The sequence below is a fragment of the Octopus bimaculoides genome, chromosome 14 (assembly GCF_001194135.2).
Source record: "Octopus bimaculoides isolate UCB-OBI-ISO-001 chromosome 14, ASM119413v2, whole genome shotgun sequence".
NCBI classification, from domain to species: Eukaryota; Metazoa; Mollusca; class Cephalopoda; order Octopoda; family Octopodidae; genus Octopus; species Octopus bimaculoides.
The window spans coordinates 20,660,342-20,665,257 of NC_068994.1; the positions used below are offsets into that span (position 1 = coordinate 20,660,342).

Sequence of the window (4,916 nt, forward strand, 5' to 3'; positions counted from 1 at the left end):
TGGGTGGGGGGCGATCAATAGGGATCGTGTATCACAGTCAATGTAAAAAACGGGGAACAGATTAGGTTTATCCGTGGAGAGAAAAGCCTACGGAAAAGACCACGGTCACCTCAGGCTTTTTTTTTTTTAAAGGTACATGAAAGTAAGTACTTTCTCTCTTTTTGTCTCTTTTTGTTACAAGTCTATGCTTAAAATGGTGTCGTCTTTCATTCTTACCATTCTTGCCACATTTACCCATTTTTTATTGAAACTTTCATTCGACAACACTTTCCTCTCTATCCTCATCCTCCTTTTCAAGTGGTACTTGAAAAAGTTGACGAGGGACTGACCAGAGAGGAAAGTGTTTGTTTCTAGAGAAACAGCCTTCCTCATAGTTGAAGAGCACCAGAGCACAGTAGTCTTACAATATGCTTACTCATCCATCACCCCCACCCCACCTCATACATTATTGCTGGGTAACCATCGACCTAAAACAAGGTTCATCCATCTTTTTGACAGGTCTTGTTTTTCCTCTGCTTGGCTTGCAGCATCCCTTTTCACCTGGCTGTCTTAGTATATAGGCTGCTGGTTTGGTCAGCAATAACCTAACCATGACACAGGTTGTACTCAATTACACATTACTAGTAGCACTCATGAGTAACCTAAGATAACCTACCTACCAAAGCACCTAGCAGTCAATGTAATTCATTGTCAAGAGAAAACTAAAAGAGAAGCAATCAGAGAGAAGAGGAAGAAAAAGCTATACATGACTGGAAATACAGGAAAGGAAAATAGTGAAAAAGAGAATAGAACGAGAGAAAGAAAGATGAGAATAGTAAAAAGGAAAATTAACAAGAAAAGACATATTAATGAGAACAAAGGAAGGAAAACAAAAGGAGAGTTGAGAAAAAAGAATGAAAAGAAAAACTATGCAAAAAAGAAAGATTATAGAAAAATGAAAGAGAAAAAAGGTGGAGAGTAGAAGAGAAAGCAAGAGACAGGGATGAAGAGGAGAAACTCTAAAAGAGAGTAATAAGGTAAATAAATGTAAAGAGAATGAAAACAAGAAAGAGAGACAATGAATATGAAAGAAAATGATTGAAAGGTGAGAGAGGAAACTAGAAAGGATGTTAGGTAGGAGAAAAAGAAAGGAAGATTAAAAATGAGAGTAAATGAGATGAGAATGAGAAAAGAAGTTAGTAGTTTGAAAGAAGAAAATATACAGAGAAAAGGAATGAAAGAGAATGAGAAGATAAGAGTGAGAAAGGAAGCTGGGACACACCTTTGTCATGGTTAAAGAAACGGAGAAGCAAAAAAAGAGAAACTAATGCGTAATGAAGAGAAAAATAGAAAGAAAGAAAGAATGAAAAAGGGAGAAGAAATAGAGAAAGATGATAAAGAGGAAGTGAGGGCTAAATTGTGATAGAAATAGATAGCAAAAGAATGACAGAAGATGTAACCCTATTCCAGGAAGGGGAAGAGAGAAGCTAGAAACAGATAGAAAACTTGATAGTTATGTAGATTGCATTTAATCCTTAGATTGTCACACCTATATGTCCTAGGTCTGATTTTCTCAGGGTTGATTTGGGGCTAAACAGCTACAACTACTGGGTAAGTGTAAGAATATAGTTCATTGAATTGATCCCAACTTGTTTTCATCAACCTCAGAAAGATAAAAAAATTTAAGTTAACTGTGAAAGGATTTGAACTCAGAATGTAAAAGCAATGTAACTAAATGCTGTATATTGTGGTTAAGAGTTATAAATATAAAATAAGGAAACAGGTGTTAGATGGAGTAGTAAAAAGAGTTTAGAAGACATAAAGAAGGCCAACAATAGATAATAATGGCAACACTAAATTGACACAATTCCTGTATAATGGAATAACTTCCAAAGCAATAGCAAAATCTCAGCCTTTTGTGGAGCCTTTTAGGGACCCATAAGCAGGGGCAGTACTAGGAAATGTGGGGCCCAATTAGAGAATTGTCTGTGGGGTCTTCTTCTCTTCAAAAGCTGAAGATTGAATGTTTTATGCTTTGTGTTGTATGCCAGTCCCAGCCAAGAAGTGTTGAGGCTTGAGGGCTCCACCATTAACCACAATGGTATATTAAAAATTCATCTGAACCTCTGCTCAAGTATGTGCCTGGGGCCCCTCTCTTGGCTCAGGGCCCTATTTGAATAAAACTGTCGAACTGACTTAAAATTGGCCCTGCCCATAAGTATTTTACTCATGTTGTGATATTTCATTTCATTTAATCCTAACAACATAGAAAGTTAGGTGTACAAATGTTCACAGCTTGGGATTTGTTTCAAGTCAAGTCAATAAGTGATCTTAGAGTGTTTTGTATGGATGTGGTAACCATTGAACTTTTATTGGATTGTTGTAAACGTTACCATTTTGTTTGATAATCTTGGTGTGAGTTGAGTTGCAATGTTTGGAAATGTTTGAACATCAAAGTGAGGACTATCTTTCAGGATTTAGAATGATGAAGAGTCATTCTAAACATCTGTGGCAGTGTAAAAGGTGCCTACTCACTGATGGCAATTTATGCCCCAACAGGGATGGGACAGACCTATTTGGATACAACTAATGCTCTTCTTGAACACATTCCATTCGTCTGGATTATAAAGGACTGGAATGGTACTTTATGCACATTGGTGTTATGTAGGAATTGGAATTAGAGGAATAAAAGTCTCTTTTTAACTTTTAACTTTATTGGTTGGCCAAATAATATTTAGGTTGGAGTTTGTAGGTTCAGTACAGAGAAGTAATGTTTCTTGGACTTTCTTGTACATAGTTGACTATTTACACTAGTTGTACAGGATTTGCATAATCAATTTAGACACCTAACAGTAGAGATCCAGTTACTTGATATCTTGTTCCTTATATGGAAGGTTTACCATTATTGGAATACAGATTTTGTCAGAAAGAACTAAACATATAACAAATAGTTTGTGGTTCTTTTATCTTTTACTTGTTTCAGTCAATTGACTGCAGCAATGCTGGGGCTCTGCCTTGAAAAATGATTAGTCGAATTAATTGACCCTACTACAAATCCACTCACAAAGCTTTTGTTGGCTTGAGGCTATAGTAGGAGACACTTACCCAAGGTACTGCACAGTGGGACTGAACCTGGAACCATGTGGTTGGGAAGCAAACTTCTTACCACACAGCCATGTCTGTGCCTGTAAAAGTGAGATGTTTACAACACCTAGGTTGCCCAAGTGGTCACCCATCTGAATACTAACTAAGCTCAATGTTGCTTAGCTTTAGTGATCAAATGGGAACCCGTGCATTCAACAGGATAAGGTTGTGAAGAAGAATTAAATTAGAATCTATAGTCTATAGCTAGGGAAAAAACTGGTTGGATGACTGGAAAAAGCTTCTCGAGATAGTTGCATGGTGTTCCCAAACAAATGTTACACATCTTAAACAGGAATGATCAAATGAAGGCTAACATTTATAGTCATCCAGTGAGAAGCTAAGTGTTTGTGGATACTCATTGGTTGTAAGAACAGCAATTGGGCATTGCCATTTTGTGTTGTCAGAGTTAACTATGTACTCTGAGATTTGTGGGAATGGAAGCTGTGCTCTGGACCAGGAAATATCACATGGCTACAGGACAGTCATTCAAACTTCCTCTCTCAATCCATGATAGGCATTGGTGATCAATTCCAAGCAGATGTGTAATTATTTTTAGCAGCATTTTGCTGAACTATTTGAAGAGAGGACAGATTTGGTGGCCTGTCTTTACATTATAAGTTTAAATTCCACAATGGTTACTGTCTTTCATCCTTCTGAGAGTAATAAAATAGATGACAGCTAATATTATTGACTAAACTCCTTCCCAAATATTTGACTTTCTATTATTATTTAATATTAGAAGTGCTTCTACTATATATATGCAACAGACCTCTATAAAATATAAACTGGTTTTTATGGCTGGGTGCCCTTCCTAACACCAACCACTTTACAGAGTGGACTGGGTGCTTTTTATGTGGAAACAGTACTGCCGAGGTCACCACATAACTTGCAAGATAAAAACCCTTCAACTGAGAGGAGGAGTGATGTTGAAGGAGGTGGCTTTGTTCCAGGTAATGAGAGTTTAAACTATGATAGAAGGACAGAAACAGGTGTCTTGCCTTTGAAATAAACGGTCACCCAATTGGAGAGAGAGGGAGAGAGAGTGTGTGTGTGTGAGACAGATGGTGGCAATATGCCAGGACGTTCTCTCAAGATACAAGGGTGTGAATATAAATGGAATGGTAGAGGATTGTTCAGAGTGAGTAGGGAGTTCGTGAAGGCGCAAAAGGAGGAGAGGAGAGGGAAAGAGGGGAATGCAGTGAGTGATAAAATGCAAGTATATAAAGGAGTGAGTGGACAGCGATGATGCAGTTGGTAGATGGAGGTCAAGGGAGCGAGATAGAAATGACAGAGCAGAGTTGGGCTACATGAATTGGGGTTGAATGGGAGAGAGAAGCATAATGCATGAAGAAATGTAGTTTGGTTCATAGGGATAGGGTGTGTGAATTAATGTTACATGTGGATGGTATACAAGGCACTTCTAGAACTCAGTTTCTCAAGCACCTCATACCACCAGATATCTTAGTCATTCTCTCTCTATATGTGTGTGTGTGTGTATATGAGGCGGGTGTAGAAAAGTTCCTGGCTTTTAGAGTATTGCCAAAGGCCTGTTTGGGGCCCAACCTTCCAAATTCTTTTACAGGGCTTACAAATACTGAAGGACCACTGCAAAAAGTGTGAGAATCTGAGACGAGAATATGTTGAATAAAATCATAATTAACTGATCCTCCTGTATTTTCTTTTACCCAAAGTCAGGAACTTTTCAGCATCCTCTTGTATATATATATATATATATATATACAGAGAGAGAGAGGGGAGAGAGAGAGAGAGAGAGAGAGAGAGAGAGAGAGAGA

At 37.9% G+C, this 4,916-nt stretch overlaps 1 pseudogene; it reads right to left on the reverse strand.

The window, feature by feature from the left end:
* Positions 1 to 3,178: 3,178 nt before the first annotated feature.
* On the reverse strand, positions 3,179 to 3,297 carry LOC128249469 (5S ribosomal RNA; annotated as a pseudogene).
* Between the last annotated feature and the right edge of the window lie 1,619 nt (positions 3,298 to 4,916).